Here is a 22050-nt window from a genome sequence, read left to right as displayed (position 1 = left end):
TCCGTCCTTTCGTCGGTGAGGGTGGAGTGCCCGCACGAAGGTTGTGGGCTCTACGTCACTTACCACAAGCTCGCCGATCACCGGAGCGTGTGTCCGCTCGCGCCCTGCAAATGCCCCGTGCCCGTCTGCGGCTACGAAGGCCCGCCGCTGGCGCTCTACCACCACATCAGCACCGCGCATCCCATGCCTGTGCACAGGATCCAGTACGGCAAGGTGCTCCAGCTGCAAGTGCCACTGTCGGAGCCACGGCTCTTGCTGTTCGCGGAGGAGGATCGCCGCGCGTTTTTCTTGGTCGGCGGCGTGCTCGACATCGGCGCGCCTATCGCCGTGTCGGTCGTTTGCATCAGAGCGGGGGCGTCCCCACTGCCGCACTACGTGGCCAAGCTATGGGCGAACGGCCCGCCGGGGGAGCCCAAAGGCACGACCGACGCCGTCAAGGTGGAAATGGAGGGGACAAGCAGCAAGGATCCCGGCGACGTCGACGTGCAGGAGCTGACCTTCTTGACAGTTCCGCCCAAGCTGCTGGCCGGGGCTAAGCTTGTGTCCCTCCACATTCAGATTGACAAGCTCACGTCCTAAATGTTTCTACAATGCCTTCTGTTTATATTAGTAATATGCTAATATAGGGATTACCTTGGTCTACTTTAGCTTAAGAAATGGTGGGTTTTGGTGGCTATGCAGCAATTACTTCGACATCAGATCAGTAATTTCGAACAGTCGAACGGATATTTTGTGTCTGTTGGATATAAAGTTCCTTTGGGTAAGAAGTACTACTTGTCATCAAAATGGATAAAAGGAGATGTATGTAGACGTATTTTAGTTCTAGATACGTCCCTTTTTCTCCATTTTGATGACAAGCACTCCCTCCGTTCCCCAATACATGCCTTCCATTTGTCAAAATATAGATGTATCTAGACATGTTTTAGTATATATGTACATCCATGATAGAGCCAATCGAATGGTTGAGAACACTACAATTCGTAGCTACAGATGCGTGTGTGACTCCCAGATGCAGAGGCCGGGGGTCATCATCCTCCTTTTCGAGAAAAAACAGATGCCTGTGTGAGAGGACGAGTGCGTGCGTGCACCTCTTCTCTTCCTGTATAACGTACTACTAAACTCAGAGTACAAGTTTTTGTGGGTGGCATGATGGTGCGTGCGAGAAGTCCCGAGAGATAGGTTTAATGCGTCTGAAAAAAAGACTAGCCTAGAGCTCGCCACGCGGCTATTCCTGTCGAACGCCCCATTAACCGTAAGATATGTATACGACGGTGCCAGTTATTGCACGTACACAGCAGTACTCCCTCCTTTCCGGTTTATAGGGCTTAATTCAAAAATCTCACCAACCAAGATGGTGAGTGGTGGAATATTTTTTGTAGTTTGCAAAAGCACCTAATTAATGCTCTTGTTTTTCTCAAAAAATTATGTCTATCAATGCATTAATTGCAATGCATGCATGCATGAAGTACATGCATAGGTCAATTTTCTCTTAATACTTGCATGCAATGATTTAATGCACCTTGGAATCTGAACATGTGTTGGGGAACAACCAAATTGAGCCTTATAAAATGGAAAAACTAAAATTTTGAGATAAGCCCTATAAAACCGGAAAGGAGGGAGTAGAAAAAGAAGTACTCCATCCGGGAATAGTGCCGCACTTCGAAACTAGAACCGTCAATAAATTTTGAGCTTGTGTCTCGTCACATTCCAAATTACTCCACGCTATATTGACTTGCAAACCTGTTCACACCGATCACAACCTAAACGGTTTCCCACTTAGGAGTGTATTAGCACCATGCTATATTGAATTGCAAACCTGTTCACACCGATCACAACCTAAACGGTTTCCCACTTAGGAGCGTATTAGTACCACGCTATATTGAATTGCAAACCTGTTCACACCGATCACAACCTAAATGGTTTCCCACTTAGGAGCGTATTAGTACCACGCTATATTGAATTGCAAACCTATTCACACCGATCACAACCTAAACGGTTTCCCACTTAGGAGCGTATTAGTACTCGGTTATAAATACTAGTATGCCAAGATGACTGCACATTCCTCCTCAACTCCTCATCCACAAAAACAAACAAGTCATTCAGCATCCTTCCCTTGCGTCTGCCATGGCCAGCATGAGTTATGGGTCGAGAGATTGCCACAAGGAAGAGGCGAGCATGGAAGCGGAAGCACAAGAGATGTCCCGCCTCGCTGCGAGAGCAACCGACATGTCCCGCCGCGCGGAAGTAGCAGCACAGAGGTCCCGCCGCGTCGTCGATGCAGCAGACTGGTCTGGCCGCGCCACGGAAGCAGCAGAGATGTCCCGCCGCGCCACGAATGTAGCAGAGATGTCCCGCCGCGCCGCGGCGGCCTGGGAAAATTTCTCGCGGGCAGGCGACGACTGTGACAGGCGCATGCATGCGATCGTCCATAGCCAGATGGATCAGATCTCCGGCTGGGCGAGGTTGCAGGACGACATGAAAGCCTTGTTTGAATAGGCTACCGGCATCATCCGGCAACTAAGGGAGGGCAATGAGAGGCTCCGGACCGAGCGCGACCTGCTGAGGGAGAAGATCGTCCGAAGTGCAGACCAGCAGGAGGAGACCAGTGCCTTGTTGAAGAGGACCGGAATCATCGTCAAGAAACTTATGGACGAGAATGACATGCTCCGCAACGAGTGCCAAAGGATGGTGGAGGAACCCGTGGATGTTCTCAAGCAGCGTCTTGAGGACACGAAAGAGCTCATCGCCACTCGCCGCGGAGACTAGTTCCCGCGGCCTGCAGCAACGCATCAAGAAAGTAGAGATCAGCGAGCCAGATCCTTGTCTTCCTTCTTCTTTTGCCCTTGTGTATTTCGGGCGTAGCCGCATGTGGCTTTTTTAATTATCTTTCTAATTATGTAAGACAATTAATCGTCCTTATCTTTCTGTGGAAGATCAATGTTGCGAGGCTGGAATGAAGAAAACTATTGCTGTGGTGACCCTGGCATTGCTGTTCTTCTAGTTGCTGCTGGGCTTCCTTCAGTTTCCTGGTTTCTTTTGATGTAATAATCGGTTTAGGATGTGGATTGTGTCGTCGGTTGTGAAATGTTGGGTTCTAGCGCGGATGTTTGGCCTTTGTTGGCCTCTTGGGATGTTGCGATTTCAATCTGGTAGCTTTTCGTCCTTTGTGTTAGGCTGGAGTTGTGCTGAACTTCTTGTGAATTGTGGTGGTTTTCTGTAATGAAAATCGGAAGGGGCAAGCCCTTCTTTGATCAAAAAAAATTAATCGTCCTTATATATTCATCAGTCTTGCTATAAGTCGCAGTAGATGCTATATAGGTCCGTCGGATCTTATATCAAGATCCGTGCTTTCAGATTTTCTTTTTTCTCTCTTAAATCTCGGTCGAGTGAGACATAGCCACGCCATTAAACAGTGGCTCGGGCGCCATTAATGGAGACCTTGGGAGAGAGGTGGACGGCAGATGGAGGTCAAAGGGCTCTCCTCCCGATAAGCACGCGCAGGGGTCTGATCGCACGCCTCTCATACTCAAACAGCTACCCTGCACGGCGCCTCCTAGCTAATAAAAAATGGGGATGGTGGCGGCACGTAAATGGTACTAGTAAGTAGAACGCCCACGATTTCAATAATACTTGTGTTTCCGATTGTAACGTGACAGCACTTGTTCCAAAATGACTTTGTTGATTGTTAATGTGTGTGCCTCCGCAAATCGGACTGCAAATTTACCACAGCATGTTGGTTCCATGTCATGGCACCAAGCCAAGTTTCATTATTTTCATGCGTGTTTTGGATTTACAGGAATTAAAAAACTAAGTTTCTCAATGTTTCCAACCTAGCCACGACGCCCAGAATTTTGAATTTCATTCCCATTTCTTGCATGGAACCTAGAAATTTACCCGAGGACACACATGTGATTTTTCAACCAACTTTGGTGCACTGGAACATGTGCTTGTATTTCAAATTTGAATTATGCACACAAAGGTGACACGTTCTCTCCCAGAACCACGAGCCTTCTTGAGAGAAGCTCCGATTTGCAAGAAGCATATACCAAAATTTGTTCCTATTCGGCCAATTGTTTTTACCACGGCATGGTACTACCATGACATGACACCATGCCAAGTTTCATGATTTTAAAACCAAGTTTCTCAATGTTCTCGACCGAGCCACGATGCCCAGGTGTTTGAATTTTATTCTCATTTTTTGCATGGGACCTACTCCCTCCTTCCATCTATATAGGGCCTAATGTGTTTTTCAAGACAGCCTTTGACTATTGACAAAATTAATAGCACATGAGATGTATACTATGAAAATTATATTATTGGAAGCTCCTTTGACATACAAATTTGAAGGTATGCTTTGTGTAAGTTGCATGTCATATATTATTGCTCTAACGATTGGTTAAAGTTAGCCTCGAAAAACGCATTAGCACCTATATAGATGGAAGGAGGGAGTAGAAATTCACCCGAGGACACAAATGTGATTTTTCAACCAACTTTGGTGCACGGGAGCATGTGCTTGTAGTACAAATTTGAATTATGCACATTAAATGACCAAAAACTCATAATGTGTAAATAAGGCCAAACGAAGCCGGAATAATTCCAAAATTTAACAGGGCACTCATGTAGTTCTATGTTGCCTTTGTAAATAAACTCAAGGGGGACAACGTATATCGTTTCGCACTCAAAGGTGGCATGTTCCCTCTCAGAACCACGAGCCTTCTTGAGAGAAGCTTCGGTTTGCAAGAAGCTTATACCAAAATTTGTTCCTATTCGGCCAATTTTTTACCACAACATGGTAGTACCATGACATGACATCCATGCCAAGTTTCATGATTTTCAGACGTGTTTTGGATTTACAAGAATTTTAAAACCAAGTTTCTCAATGTTCTCGGTCGAGCCACGATGCCCAGATGTTTTAATTTTATTCTCATTTCTTGCATGGGACCTAGAAATTCACCCGAGGACACAAATGTGATTTTTCAACCAACTTTGGTGCACAAGAGCATGTGCTTGTAGTTCAAATTTTACTTATGCACATTAAATGACCAGAAACTCAATTAATGTATAAAAATGACAAATGAACCCGGAATAATTCCAAAATTTAACAGGGCACTAATGTAGTTCTATGTTGCCTTTGTTAAGAAACTCAAGGGGGGGCAGCGTATATCTTTTCACACTCAAAGGTGGCACGTTTCCTCTTAGAACCACGAGCTTCCAAATCGGCCCAATTTTTTACCACAACATGTTAGTGCCATGACATGACACCATGCCAAGTTTCATGATTTCCAGGCGAGTTTTGGATTTACATGAATTTAAAATCAAAGTTTCTCAATGTTCTCGGCCGAGTCATGACGCCTAGATGTTTGAATTTCATTCTCATTTCTTCCATGGGACCTAGAAATTCAACCAAGGACACACATGTGATTTTTCAACCCACTTTGGTGCACCGGAGCATGTGCATGCAATTCATATTTAGATTATGCACATTAAAAGTCCAGAAACTCAACTAATGTATAAAAAGGCCAAATGAACCAGAAATAATTCCAAAATTTAACAGGGCACTCATATAGTTCTATGTTGCCTCTGTAAATAAAATCAGGGGGGACGCAGCGTATATCGTTTTGCACACAAAGGTGACACGTTCCCTCTCGGAACCACGAGGCTTGTTGAGAGAATCTCCGGTTTTGCAAGAGGCTTATACCAAAACTTGTCCCAATTCAGCCAAAAATTATACGTATGAAAACAGGGTTTAGATTATCCCAAACATCTCGCTACCTAGACCAATAATGTACTATGATTTGAATTCAACATAAAATGGATACAAAAATTTGAATTGGAGAGCGTATGGTACATGTAGTTCATAGTGAAATATGATTACTGCTATATGTATGTTTTTTGTTATCAAGATAATATTTAAATTATTGTATAACTTGACAACAATCGTATTCAAATCAGGAAAATGGATTCAAATTTAGTCCATATGGTAGACGACAATATATATGTTCACATGGTGGAGTAAAATGTTCATATATGATGGAAGATCAAAATGTACGACTACATCAATTATAAACCGCAAGGTCACCTAACGATATATTCGAATTCAACATAACGTGGATTCAAAAATTGAAATTCGAGATCATGGCATCTGTAATCATATAAAAAGGGACATTACTCTTTCTTTGGTGGGAATTGATTTGTTTTTTGTTGTTGTTGAGGGAAGTGCGAATCGATTTGGTACTGTGCAGGGTAATCTTGTTCTCCCGATTGTTTTTACATTTTTCTTGTAGTTTTTTCAATGGCATCTATAGCAATATAGTAAAAGGGGACATGACTCTCTTGTGTCTTGTGTGAATTTTTTTGACACGTTAAGTTTGTTCTGCCGAACAAGGAATCCGCACCTTGTTATCCTGAAATTTTCAAGCTCGAGTATCTTTTGTCTCACCTGCTTTGAAACTCCCGCTTCTTCAACCCGCGCCGCGCCTTGTTATCCCGAAATTTGGACGCGCGCGAGAACTCCCTCCTCATCCGAAATTGCTCCCGCAGCCCAGACATGCGAGATCCCCCTTCTACCCCTCAGCCGAAAATGAAGCTCCACGTCGCGGTGTCAAAACCGGTGGGGGTACGCTGGTAACTTACCCTACATTTCGGACAAGCGCGTCCCTAAGCTTGGCTCCCCCCTCCCCCTTCGCCCCCCCATTCGTACACTGAGGCCGCCAAAACCCGTGAAACCCCACGCTCCTCCGTCGGCCTCCTGACCGCCGCCCAGCCGGAGACTCTTCCCCGACTACGTCGTCCACCGCAATAGCTCGCCGTCCCTCATCCACTGCACCGGATGAGGATCCGTTGTCGATCTCGTCGTCCCGCCGGATCAGCCGCCCCGTCCTCCACCTCCAAGGAGCTGCCCCGATGTTCGCCTCGTCTATTGCGCCACCTCAATCCCCACAGCGTCGTCTTGACCTGCCCCACCGGAACCGCAGCACCCTCACCAATTCCTCCGATGAAGCCGAGGCCAACTCGGCGCCACCAAGGAGGTTCTGCACTCACTGCTGCATTTTATCTTTTATTCGATCTCACGGGGCTGCCGGTGCTCGATACCGAGCAGACATGGCGTGTCTCCATCGACGGCGCCGTCGCCGGCCACATCATCCACAGCGTCTCTCCCCCATGTCGTTGCTTCCTCAGCTGCGACTTCCACAATGACACTACCTGCAGCTGCTCCGGCTCTCGCTCGCGCTGCGGCTCTGTTCTTGCTGTCGGTCGCGCTGCTGCACTGCTCCTGCTTTCGTTCGTGCTACTGCTCTGCTCTTGCTCTTGCTTGCGCTGCTGCTGCTGCTGCACGACCTCCGGCAACTACAGGAGTTGCTGCTTTAGCACTCGCTCGCGGTGCTACTGCACGACTTGCTCTCTGCTAGTGCGTTCCCTGCTCGAGCGTCTGCTGATTTAGATCACTGCTTCTCTGCTACTAGTGCTCGAATGCCCTAAACATCTATTGCAATGCTCTGTTACTAGTTCAATCAGTTTCGACAGTAAAATTCAGTTTCGACTGTGAAGTTCATTTTCTTCAGTTAAGTTCAGAGTGAACAGTACTTACAACATCTGTCGGAGCGGCCGTGGCGTGGCTGATGCGTTTTACATCTAGCACTTTTTGGTGATGTATTTTACATCATCTATTGCAGATGATATTAGGGTCCCACTTCAGATTAACGTTGTTTGTCTTGTTATGCTTCAGCCTCGTCGCCGTACACCTTAGCGGAGCTGCTCCAATGACGGAACCGTCCATCACAGCGGAGCAGTACCCTCGCCGCCGTTTCCAGAGGCCTCGGATCTTCTTCCCCACCTCCGACTGTCACACCAGCATCATCACCATCATCCACGTCCAACCAAATGATGCTGAGGTTCACAAGGCTATGCCAAAGAGGTTGTACACTCGTCGCATCACTTTGTTTCTCCATTCCTCTGTTCTTCCAGTTCATGTGAGCCAAACACCCAGGTTGACTGAAATCCTATGTTTCCAAATGCTCTGTTTTGCACGTGCATTCCTATCCTATTCCTGTGTTTTTCCTGTCCCTGCGTTTATAGAATCCTCCAATTCTAAGGAGCCCTTACAGATTTACTTCATTTTCAAATAGGCGTCAAAGAAAACTCTGTGTGTTATGTCCTGCTCCTGCCGTGCCGTCATCCACCCCACCTGAGGTGCACCATCGACAGAAGCGTTCACTGCAGCAGAGATCCCCCCTGCAGACTTCCTTTCGCCGCCTCAGATCATCTTCCCCGTTGCCGGCAGCCACGCCAACTGCATTACCATCATCGACTAAGCAGATGAACCTAAGGACTACACGGTTCCGGAAGAGAGGTCGCAGTCTTTCGTGTTTGCTTACGTTATACATCGATTATTATTACCTGCTACTTTATCATTCAATCTTGAGTTTTGAATTTCCCATGGGTCTCATATCGAGCCAGCAACGAATAGTATCTGTCTACTATCTGGTTCATCTGGGGTCTTCTATGTGGTTCATGTTGGGTGGGCAACAAACAATAGATGATCCATTGTCTATCTTTTTAAACTGAAGCTATAATCTACCTGCTATCATTAGTTTTGGATCCATCCACTCGTTTGCTACCATCAGTCTTGATTTTTGCATGCACCCCTTAGGCCTTACAAAATCTAACTATTTTTTTATTATGCATGTCAGATATTGTACACAATCGTACTGAACATGTAGAGAAAAAGAGAAGACTGTTGCGTGCGAATATAATGTCATGCAGACGCCGCTCCATGGTGGGCGAAGTGCCCCCCTCCTGCATTTCCAGATTGTATTCCAGAGGAAGATAACTGTTCGGATGGAGATTCAGAAGGAGCCGACCACGCCTGTTTACCACCTGAGGTGTTTGCTCTAACCTGGCATGCTAATGTTGGTCATATCATGCATATGGCGCCTTGCATTGCTTACATTATACATCTTATATGTCATCATCTTAGTTTAGATTTGCTTTGTGTGAATGCCACCTATTTGGTTTCTATATCATACTCCCACCATTCCTAAATATTTGTCTTTTTAGAGATTTCAACAAGTGACTACATACGGAACAAAATGAGTGAATCTACACTCTAAAATATGTCTATATACATCCGTATGTGGTAGTCCATTTGAAATCTCTAAAAAGACAAATATTTAGGAACGGAGGGAGTATATGGGAATTATGCAATGCCATCTTCTTTAGCCAGGCATCATATACGTGAATCATGCAATGCCATCCTGTTTAGCCAGTCATCGTATATGTGAATTGTATTGTGTCATATTTTTTTCCATAATATTCCATTTGTCAACAAAGTTTATACATTCATCTACTCTTCCTGTGCATCAGCCATTTGAGTCGGTCATGGGAAAATTTGGAGTGAAAACAAGGTCTTCTGAGCAGTCAGTGCTACCTGTCGATGCTGATTTCTTGCTGGTTACAGATAGCTCCTCAGAGGAGGATTCAGAGAGAGATGACCAGTCGTATCCCCCCCCCGAGGTGCATGCTCTAACTTGGCTGGGTTATATTGCTCATATCATGCATATGGTGTCTTGCATTGCCATGCCATCTGCTTAGATTAGACATGCTTTGTGTGAATGCCTCATGTTTGCTTTCTATATCAGATATGTGAATTATGCAATGCCATGTTTTTCAGCCAGTTATCATATATGTGAATTATGCACCGCCATGGAGCCAGGCATCATATATGTGAATTATCTCATGCCATCTTTTTTTCATTACGTATTCCATTTGTCGACAATCTGTGTATATTGAACTACTCTTCATGTGTATCAGCCATTTGAGCCGGTTATGGAAAAATCTGGAATGAAAACAAGGTCTTCAGAGCAGGCAATGGTACCTGTTGAAGCATATATGTCGATGGTTACAGGGAGCTCCTCAGAGGAGGATTCAGAGACAGATGACCAGTCCTATATCCCACCTGAGGTGTATGCTCTAAGTTGCAATGTTTATATTTCTCATATGATGCATATGGTGTCTTGCATTGCTTAGTTTAGACATCATATGCACAATATTGAATTCTATCTGCTTAGTTTAGAGATCATACATGCGAGTGCCAGCTGCTTAGTATATGAATCAATTATGTCAATTATATCATGCCATAATGTATACTTAGACAACATGTATGTGAATTATTTCATCCCAACCTATTTTAGAAAGACATCATATAGTTTTGTCATGTCATCCTGTTTAGGTACTCATCATATGTTGAATTATGCCATTATATCCTGTTAAGTTATCCATCATATATCTAAAACTGTGTCATGCTATCCTATTTAGTTAGGCATCATATATGTGAAATTGTGTCATGCTGTCCTGTTTGGTTAGACAACATATATGTGAATTACCACATCTGTCTATCATACAATGTCTGTACATTCAATTTCTTTTCTTGTTTATCAGCCATTTGAATTGGAGGGGGTGATGGCAGTATCTAAGGGAGCAAAAACCCGTTCTTCACAAAAGACAGTGCTACCCGTCGATGCAGATAGAACCATGGTTGTACTGGCCCACAAACTAGCCCCACCACACATAATCGAGACTCTTCCAGATTGCACACTTACACCGTTGGGCAGAGAACCAGCTACAACAAATCTAACCGCAACCCCAGCGGATAGTAACCCACTTATAGTTGACAAAGCACCATGTCCACAACAGAGTACCCCCACACGAGCAGTTTGTAAAGCTACTGCAGTGCCCAAAGCATGAAGACCACCACAGCAAACCCAAACTCCACGTTTAAAGCAGAAGAGCGACTGTTCTCAAGTCAGATTCCGTAGCTATGGTCCATACTCCTTTGCTGTTGCATCATTGTATTTACTCATACCAACTACTTCCGAATTGAAGGATCCAATTGAAACTCCAATGGCGCAACAGGTATGTTTTAAACCTATTCCTTTAACTGGATTGCTGTTCTAACTTCTTGCTCTATGTTGATTTCAGTTTAAGTTGTATAAACAGTTATGTTCTCATGTGATGCACATTACAAGTGCTGCCAATGTTGTGTAGTTTCTCACACTTATATTCTGTCTATGCTGCTGTGTCTTAAAAATATATGAATTGAACTGTGTCTCTATCTTGATTAGGGAACATAAACTAGAATATATGGACAATACAGTGACCATAGTACATAGATATATGTTTGTTTCATGCTGTTATCCTGTCCACCTTACTACTGAACCGGTTTACCAAAATGAGTTTCGTATACTACAAGCTAAACATGTGATGTGTCTGCTTGTTTCTCTTGTAGTATGCAAACAGAATATTGGAGAAGAGCACCCCACTATGCAATGGTAGAGAAAGTAATGCAGATAAGGTTCAAGATAGTGAGACAACCCTGTTGGTCTCCAAGAAAGGTGATAAAAACGATCTTGTAGACAGTGAGAAAACCCCACAGTCCTGCGTTGATGTAGTGTTCGAGTTACTGGCCAGTACCGCTAGCACAAGCTCTTTGAACTCGCTGCCTGAATCACTTCGGCTTCTTCAGTCTCAGCTACAAGCTGAAAGGCATCAGTTAGTTGTGCTGCTGCAAGAAGCCGAAGGACTGAGGAAGTCCTTGCAGAATTCAGATGCGTACTTTCTTGTGCAACAGCAAGCGCTGGAGGATTTAAGCGCCAAACAAGAGAAAGTTAATAAGCTTGCTAAGCATCCAGCATTATGGGTACCCAGGATATTGTTTCTTGAACTCTTCTGAAGTGGTTTTAGTTTTGGACTTGTTTTGCTGCGGCGTTTATATGCTGCTTTGTTCCCTATATTTGCACTGGTGGCGAACTTTGATGCCCAGTGGATGTAATATGTGTAATAGCCGTGATAGCCTAGCATAACTTGCTTGCTTATTTATTTCCTTGTTGTCTTGTTTATTTATTTGCTTGTAGTTAGTGCAGTTCTTTTTCCGCGGTTTGCTAGTGGTTGCAATAACCTATTTTTTAACTAGGCCACAATAACCATGGGCTAATATTTACTATAGTGACATTGGGCCTCCTACGGGCCGTAGAAACAGTGGGCCTTTTACGGGCCCTAGAAATAGTAGGCCTTCTACGGGCCATAGAAACAATGGGCCTTCTACGGGCCGTAGAAACAATGGGCCTTCTACGGGCCGTATCATCAATGGGCCTTATACAGGCCGTATGATCGATTGGCCAAACATGGGCCAATAACAGGCCGCATTATGGCCGTAAACGGGCTAGAGTTGGAATCGTCTGTTCATGGGCCAACCATAACGGGCCATTGTTAATAGGCCGTATTTGATGACGCTATGAAAACGGCCCAACGTATTAACGGACCACAAACAGGCCGACTGTAACCACGGGCTGAATTTGGCCCACAAGCAGAAAATGATAGTAACGGGCCGTAAGTAAACGAATGCTGGAAATGAGCCCAAGAATAAATGGGCTATGAGAAGGCCGAAAGATAACATGGGCTGGAAATGGCCCAACGGAATAACGGGCCGTTAATGGGTATAAAGTGATACACTATTCATTACGGGCCAGTTTCACCACGGGCCGTTAATGGGTGTAAAGTGATACACTGTTCATTACGGGCCAGTTTCACCACGGGCCGTTAATAGGCCAAGAGTTACATAGGGCCTCATGTGGGTCGAAAGACGTCATGGGCCATACATGGGCCAGAAGTGAAAACGGGCTGGAATCATATTGGATGGCCCAGATGACGCTACTGGGCCTAATTCGGATAGGGCGTAACGGGCCTTGGGTTAGCGGGCTGTAAATGGGCTATATGCGAACAGGCCGTTAACAAGCTTTCCATGGGCCGGCCCGCCACCTTTTGACCAAGTCAAACGGGCCGACCTTTTCACAGGAATGGGCCTCTATTGGGCCGTGCCACGTGTCGACGTATCGTAGGCGCCTTCTGTCCAATGGGTAAATGACATCTGTCCCAACGATGAGCTGACATGTGTTTCCTCCAGCCAATGATGATTTTACACGTGGAAAATCCCCATTGGTCGGGGCTGTTAACGGGTTATCGGATCCAAAACCGACCCGATAGCTTAACGGCGTTCCGTTACGATGGATGCCATGTGTCGGTCACCCTTGACGAAAGCACTTCTGTGACGCGCGATTTATCGTCATGGAAGTGCACACTTCCGTGATGATAATTTTGGTAATGTCATGGAACACTTCTACGACAGCAATGGTATGACTATCTTGATTCTGTCATAAAATCGTCATGGATGTACATGCATGACAAAAAACGTGACCTACTCTAACAAACACGTATCATCACGGAAGTGTATTTTTTTTGTAGTGCGTTGGAGCAGCTGAGCTGGGTTGGACGACGGCGTAGCAGGAGCGGGACAAACCACACAAGGTTTTCTTTGACAACTATCTGTAAGAGAAGTAATTCTGTAAGGCTCGTTTGAATTGCAGGATTCTAACAACTCAGGGATAGGAAATACACAGTAATAGGATAGGAATGCACGTGCAAAACAGAGAATTTAAAAACACAGGATTTCTTCCAATCTGGGTGTTTGGTTCACAATGGAAGATCACAGGATGCAAAGAAGCATGGTGAGATTAAGTCAAACCACAAGAAAATGTACGGTTATAATGCCATTATGCTACTATCTCTTAGTCTTGTGCTTCATGAATAGGAATTTGAAAAGGAGGACAAGTGGATATTAAAATTCCTACGGTTTTTCTTTCAAGGAGACACTAAAGGAACAAATCCTACAATTTTCCTTTGCTCCATTCCTTCGAACCAAATGCACGAATAGTAGTAGCATAGGAAACTTTCCAATTCCATTGTTTTTCCTTCAGTTTTCCCTTCAAGCACTCGCGATTTTAGTTGGCAGGCATGAGCAGGGAAAAGCCTACACTCAAAAAATGTTTCTGTGCTACTTCTACTACTTTGGACCCAGTCCACTGCCCTACTAGCTCAACTCCCAGGCTCATCTACAAATGCAGAGCTCAAACGCGCAGAGATAACTAATGATGGCGTTCAAGAAAGTCCATCACGGATAGCTAAGTTGCCTGGTACCTCACTACTTGTCATATAGTAGGAGAAACTAATCGTATTTCATGTTACTACGTATGCTTAGTGGACAATATATATATAACATGTAGAGTAAAAAAGCGATGCAACAAGTGTACAACCTCTTTGGCGAAGCCATGTCAATCTCAGCGTAATTGGGTTGGTGAGGATGCTCCGGCTGATTTGGCTGTCAGGGGAGGGGAAGAAGATCTTAGGTGTCTGGAGATGGAGCCCGGGGTACTGCTCCGCTGTGATGGAGGGTTTCGTCGTTGGAGCAGCTCCGGTGAGTTGTACGACGGCGAGGCTAAAGCAGGACAAGAGAGGCCATGTTAACCTGAGTGGAATTCTAATAGAATCTCCAATAGATGATGTAAAATACATAACCACAAAGTGCTAGATGTAAAATACATCAGCTGCTCATCTCTGAACTTAACTGTCGAAACTAAATTTAACTGTTGAAACTGAATTTAACTGTCAAAACTAAATTTTTCTGTTGAAACTGAATTTTACTGTCGAAACTAAATGCACTAGTAGCAGAAAAGCAGTATCAGCAGCAGCGCGTGCGAGAGTCGGGGCAGCTGGATGTGTCGCAGCATCTCGGGTAGCAGCTGCAGGGGCTTGAGGGAGAGCAGGATCTGCTATTCGTGCAGCAGCAGCGCGTGCAAGAGTAGAGCAGCAGCGTAAGCAAGAGCAAGAGCGAGAGCAGAAATGCAAGCAAGAGAAAGAGCAAGAGCAGCAGCGCAAGCAGCAGCGCGAGCAACAGCAAGAGAAACAGCAAGAGCAAGAGCAGACCAGGCAGGGGACCGAGAGCAAGAGCAGAGCAGCAGCGTGAGCGAGAGTTAAAGCAGCAACAGCTCCTACTGATGTGGACGTCGCCGCCGAGGGAGCGACGCCCTGGAGGAAGTGGCCGGTGATGCTGCCGTGTATGGATCCGCGCCATGTCGGCTCGGGACCGAGCGCCGGCAGCATCGTAAGATCGAATCAAGAAGAAAATACAGTGATTAGTGTACAACCTCTTTGGTGGCACTGATTAGGCCTCAACTTCATCCGAGGAAACGGTGATGATGCTACTCTTCCGGTGGTGCAGGTGAAGATGGCGGTGTGGGAATGGAGGTGGTGCAAAAGACGAGGGGAATGTCGGGGCACCTCCTTGGAGGTGGGGGACGGGGTGGCTGAACCGGCGGGACAACGAGATCGATGACGGATCCTCATCCGGTACGGTGGATGAGGGACATTGAGGTGTTGATGTGGACGACGTTGTCGGGGAAGAGGCTCCGGCTGGGTGGCAGTCAGAGGCGGGTGTGGGGCTTCCAGGTTTTCGCGGCCAATGCTGTGTAGTTTCTCACACTTATATTATGTCTATGTTTTTGTGTTTTAAAAATATATGAGTTGAACTGTGTCTCTATCTTGATTAGGGAACATAAACTAGAATGATATGGACAATACAGTGACCATAGTACGTAGATATATGTTTGTTTCATGTTGTTATCCTGTCCACCTTACTACTGAACCGGTTTACCAAAATGAGTTTCGTATACTACAAGCTAAACCTGTGATGTGTCTGCTTGTTTCTCTTGTAGTATGCAAACAGAATATTGGAGAAGAGCACCCCACTATGCAATGGTAGAGAAAGTAATGCAGATAAGTTCAAGATAGTGAGACAACCCTGTTGGTCTCCAAGAAAGGTGATAAAAACGATCTTGTAGACAGTGAGAAAACCCCACAGTCCTGCGTTGATGTAGTGTTCGAGTTACTGGCCAGTACCGCTGGCACAAGCTCTTCGAACTCGCTGCCTAAATCACTTCGGCTTCTTCAGTCTCAGCTACAAGATGAAAGGCATCAGTCAGCTGTGTTGCGGCAAGAAGCCGAAGGACTGAGGAAGTCCCTGCAGAATTCAGATGCGTACTTTCTTGTGCAACAGCAAGCGCTGGAGGATTTAAGCGCCAAACAAGAGAAAGTTAATAAGCTTGCTAAGCATCCAGCATTATGGGTACCCAGGATATTGTTTCTTGAACTCTTCTGAAGTGGTTTCAGTTCTGGACTTGTTTTGCTGCGGCGTTTATATGCTGCTTTGTTCCCTATATTTGCACTTGTGGCGAACTTTGATGCCCAGTGGATGTAATATGTGTAATAGCCGTGAGAGCCTAGCATAAGTTCCTTGCTTATTTATTTCCTTGTTTTCTTGTTTATTTATTTGCTTGTAGTCAGTGCAGTTCTTTTTCCACGGTTTGCTAGTGGTTGCAATAACCTATTTTTTAAAACTAGGCCACAATAACCATGGGCTAATATTTACTGTAGTGACACTGGGCCTCCTACGGGCCGTAGAAACAGTGGGCCTTCTACGGGCCATAGAAATAGTAGGCCTTCTACGGGCCGTAGAAACAATGGGTCTTCTACGGGCCGTAGAAACAATGGGCCTTCTACGGGCCGTATCATCAATGGGCCTTATACGGGCCATATGATCGATTGGCCAAACATGGGCCAATAACAGGCCGCATTATGGCCGTAAACGGGCTAGAGTTGGAATCGTCCATTAATGGGCCGACCATAACGGGCCATTGTTAATAGGTCGTATTTGATGACACTATGAAAATGGCCCAACGTATTAACGGACCACAAACGGGCCGACTGTAACCACGGGCTGAATTTGGCCCACAAGCAGAAAATGACAGTAACGGGCCGTAAGTAAACGAATGCTGGAAATGAGCCCAAGAATAAATGGGCTCTGAGAAGGCCGAAAGATAACATGGGCTGGAAACGGCCCAATGGAATAACGGGCCGTTAATGGGTATAAAGTGATACAGTGTTCATCACGGGCCAGTTTCACCACGGGCCGTTAATGGGTGTAAAGTGATACAATGTTCATTACGGGCCAGTTACACCATGGGCCGTTAATAGGCCAAGAGTTACATAGGGCCTCATCTGGGCCGAAAGACGTCATGGGCCATACATGGGCCAGAAGTGAAAACGGGCTGGAATCATATTGGATGGCCCAGATTACGCTACTGGGCCTAATTCGGATAGGGCGTAACGGGCCTTGGGTTAGCGGGCTGTAAATGGGCTATATGTGAATAGGCCGTTAACAGGCTTTCCATGGGCCGGCCCGCCACCTTTTGACCAAGTCAAACGGGCCGGCCTTTTCACAGGAATGGGCCTCTGTTGTGCCGTGCCACGTGTCGACGTATCATAGGCGCCTTCTGTCCAATGAGTGGATGACATCTGTCCCAACGATCAGCCGACACGTGTTTCCTCCAGCCAATGATGATTTTACACGTGGAAAATCCCCATTGGTCGGGGCTGTTAACGGGTTATCGGATCCAAAACCCGACCCGATAGCTTAACCGCGTTCCATTACGGTGGATGCCACGTGTCGGTCACCCTTGACGAAAGCACTTCTGTGACGCGCGATTTATCGTCATGGAAGTGCACACTTCTGTGATGATAATTTTGGTAACGTCATGGAACACTTCTACGACAGCACAGGTATGACTATCTTGATTCTGTCATAAAATCATCATGGATGTACATGCATGACAAAAAACGCGACCAACTGTGACAAACACGTATCATCACGGAAGTGTATTTTTTCTGTAGTGCGTTGGAGCAGCTGAGCTGGGGTGGACGACGGCGCAGCAGGAGCGGGACAAACCACACAAGGTTTTCTTTGACAACTATCTGTAAGAGAAGTAATTATGTAATGTCTTGTTTGAATTGGAGGATTCTAACAACACAGGGATAGGAAATACACAGTAATAGGATAGGAATGCACGTGCAAAACAGAGAATTTAAAAACACAGGATTTCTTCCAATCTGGGTGTTTGGTTCACAATGGAAGATCACAGGATGCAAAGAAGCATGGTGAGATTAAGTCAAACCACAAGAAAATGTACGGTTATAATGCTATTATGCTACTATCTCTTAGTCTTGTGCTTCATGAATAGGAATTTGAAAAGGAGGACAAGTGGATATTAAAATTCCTACGGTTTTTCTTTCAAGGAGACACTAAAGGAACAAATCCTACAATTTTCCTTTACTCCATTCCTTTGAACCAAATGCACAAATAGTAGTAGCATAGGAAACTTTCCAATTCCTATGTTTTTCCTTCAGTTTTCCTTTCAAGCACTGGCGATTTTAGTAGGCAGGCATGAGCAGGGAAAAGCCTACACTCAAAAAATGTTTCTGTGCTACTTCTACTACTTTGGACCCAGTCCACTGCCCTACTAGCTCAACTCCCAGGCTCATCTACAAATGCAGAGCTCAAACGCGCAGAGATAACTAATGATGGCGTTCAAGAAAGTCCATCACGGATAGCTAAGTTGCCTGGTACCTCACTACTTGTCATGTAGTAGGAGAAACTAATCGTATTTCATGTTACTCCGTATGCTTAGTGGACAATATATGTATAACATGTAGAGTAAAAAGGCGATGCAACAAGTGTACAACCTCTTTGGCGAAGCCATGTCAATCTTAGCGTAATTGGGTTGGTGAGGATGCTCCGGCTGATTTGGCTGTCGGGGGAGGGGAAGAAGATCTTAGGTGTCTGGAGATGGAGCCCGGGGTACTGCTCCGCTGTGATGGAGGGTTTTGTCGTTGGAGCAGCTCCGGTGAGTTGTACGACGGCGAGGCTAAAGCAGGACAAGAGAGGCAATGTTAACCTGAGTGGAATTCTAATAGAATCTCCAATAGATGATGTAAAATACATAACCACAAAGTGCAAGATGTAAAATATATCAGCTGCTCATCTCTGAACTTAACTGTCGAAACTAAATTTAACTGTTGAAACTGAATTTAACTGTGGAAACTAATTTTTTCTATTGAAACTGAATTTTACTGTCGAAACTAAATGCACTAGTAGCAGAAAAGCAGTAGCAGCAGCAGCACGTGCGAGAGTCGGGGCAGCTGGATATGTCGCAGCATCTCGGGTAGCAGCTGCAGGGGCTCGAGGGAGAGCAGGATCTGCTATTCGTGCAGCAGCAGCGCGTGCAAGAGTAGAGCAGCAGCGCAAGCAAGAGCAAGAGCGAGAGCAGCAACGCAAGCAAGAGAAAGAGCAAGAGCAGCAGCGCGAGCAACAGCAAGAGCAAGAGCAAGAGCAGACCAGGCAAGGGACCGAGAGCAAGAGCAGAGCAGCAGCGTGAGCGAGAGTTAAAGCAGCAACAGATCCTACTGATGTGAACGTCGCCGCCGAGGGAGCGACGCCGTCGAGGAAGTGGCCGGCGACGCTGCCATGTCGGCTCGGGACCGAGCGCCAGCAGCATCGTAAGATCGAATGAAGAAGAAAATACAGCGATTAGTGTACAACCTCTTTGGTGGCACTGATTAGGCCTCAACTTCATCCGAGGAAACGGTGATGATGGTGCTCTTCTGGTGGTGCAGGTGAAGACGGCGGTGTGGGAATGGAGGTGGTGCGAAAGACGAGGGGAACGTCGGGGCAGCTCCTTGGAGGTGGGGGACGGGGTGGCTGAACCGGCGGGACGACGAGATCGATGACGGATCCTCATCTGGTACGGTGGATGAGGGACATTGAGGTGTTGCTGTGGACGACGTTGTTGGGGAAGAGGCTCCGGCTGGGTGGCAGTCCGAGGCGGGTGTGGGGCTTCCGGGTTTTCGCGGCCTCGGTGTAAGAATGGGTGGGCGGATGGGATGTGAGGGGGACCATGGCTTAGGGACGCACTTGTCCGAAATGTGGGATAAGTTACGAAAGTACCCCCACCGATTTGAGCTAGGCGGTTCTTTCTATTCAGGGGTATCACGGGCATTTCGCATGTCGGGATTTCGCAGGAGGTGGGCGTTTTTGCGCGTGTTGTAAATTTTGGATAGTAAGGCGCGGGTTGAGATGGAGGGTGTTTTTGGAGCACAACAAGACAAAGATATATCTTAAAATATTTCGGGGTAACAAGGCGCGGGTTGAAATTTCCGGACAAGCCTAACGTGTACTGTACCAAATCAATTCGCACTTTCATCTATGAAAAAACAAAAAGAAATCAATTCGCACCACGCAAGAGAGTCTAGTCCCGTGTACTGTACCAAATCAATTCGCACTACAAATGCCATTCAAAACTTTGAATTCATGTTATGTTCAATTAAAATATTTCGCTACGTGTATAATGCATGCAACCTGCTACTCAAATGAACGTTTAGTGCATACCAAACGTATATACTACCGCTTCAATATGAACTAAATTCGAATTCGTTTCACTATTTGAATAAGATCTACAATCATGATTGTTGTGAAGTCAAACCATTTGAATTCGTTTCTCTATTTTAATAAGATCTACAATCATCATTATTGTGGAGTTAAACCATCGTTTGTGTATTATGTTCACAGCACACCACATGATTACTGTCGAGTTAGATATGAACTATGTGTCCTACATGAACTCGAACTCAATTTTTGAATCCACTTTATGTTGATTTCAAATCATAGTATATTTCAAGCTCTAGCTAGATCTTCATAATTTAAGCCATGTCTCATATGTATAATGTGTTTATCACATAATGTATGGTGCCCCGCCCCCTAGGCCTACAAGTATTTAGATGTGAGTTGCAAACGCCACACGTTAGCACATATTCAAATAAAATGTGAGATTGTTCGATATATAGTATGGTTTATATTGTTTGATATTTTGTTGTGAGCTGCAAACGCCACACATTATCACAAATTCAAATAAAATGTGAGATTGTTTGATGTATAGTATGGTTTAGATTGTTCGATATTTAGCTGTGAGTTGCAAATACCATGCATTATCACATTATGGTATAACATGTCCAAAACCACAGCACGCGTATCACCGCTATATTCATGCATGCATATGTTTATAACACTATGATCTCCTATTCAAATATATGAATCCACTTTCATATCGAATTATGATCTTTGTTACTCTCTTACACCCACACAATCCTCTAACCTTTGTAGCTAGCACTAACTTTCTCTCGTGCATGCACACGCCCTCCTCGCCCTCCCCCTCCATCAACATTCTATCCATCACGCACATTCATTTATTTTCTTTAGGTCATTCTCCCATAGTCTCCACAACTCCTTTCCGACACACACCGATTGATAAACCTCTCCAGCGGTGTCTGCCTACAACATACACATGCACCTTCCATCTCCTCCTTTCTGTGTCCATGCCTCGTGTCTCTCATACGGTCCCACACATTGATACAACTCCATCGTATCTATAATTTTTTGTTGTTTCATGCGAATATTATACAAGTTTTACATACTTTTGGCAACTTTTTATATGATTTATTGGACTAACCTATTGATCCAGTGCCCAGTGACAGTTCCTGTTTTTTGCATGTTTTTTGTATCGCAGAAAATCCATATCAAACGAAGTCCAAATGCAATAAAATTTCACGGAGAATTATTTGGGAATATATGTGATTTTTGGGAGTGGGAATCACCGCAAACGGAGGCCCGTGGTGGGCACAACCCACCAGGGCTCGGTCCTGGAGCGAGGTGTGGAGTGGTGGGTTGTGCCCTCCTCGAACGTCGGTTGGAGCTCTACTTCGTGCAAGGAAGCTTATATCCGGAAAAAATCATGTTAAAATCTCAGCGCAATCAGAGTTACGGATCTCCGGGAATATAAGAAACGGTTTTCGGCCAGATCTGGGAACGCGAAACAAAAGAGGACAAAGAGGGAGATCCAATCTCGGAGGGGCTCCCGCCCCTCCGCGACCATGGAGGCCATGGACCAGAGGGGGAACTCTCCTCCCATCTAGGGGGGAGGCCAAGGAAGAAGAAGAAGAAGGAGGGGGGCTCTCTCCCCCTCGCTTCCGATGGCGCCGGAGTGCCGCCGGGGCAAGGATTGTCGGGTGGTAGGTGCGACATATGCCAACGGGTGGCTTATCATTGTGGGAGCCAGTAAGACATCGCCGGTGGCTGGAAACGGGATAAGGCGAAGACATGCACGCCGGCGAATCTTACCCAGGTTCGGGGCTCTCCGTCGAGATAACACCCCTAGTCCTGCTCTACGGGGTCTCCGCATGGTCACTAGATCAAAACAAGTGGTTACAAGTGGCTCC

The sequence above is a fragment of the Aegilops tauschii genome, chromosome 5 (assembly GCF_002575655.3).
Source record: "Aegilops tauschii subsp. strangulata cultivar AL8/78 chromosome 5, Aet v6.0, whole genome shotgun sequence".
Taxonomy (NCBI): Eukaryota; Viridiplantae; Streptophyta; class Magnoliopsida; order Poales; family Poaceae; genus Aegilops; species Aegilops tauschii.
The sequence above is the reverse complement of the archived record's forward strand: the minus strand, read 5'-3'. Positions refer to the sequence as shown.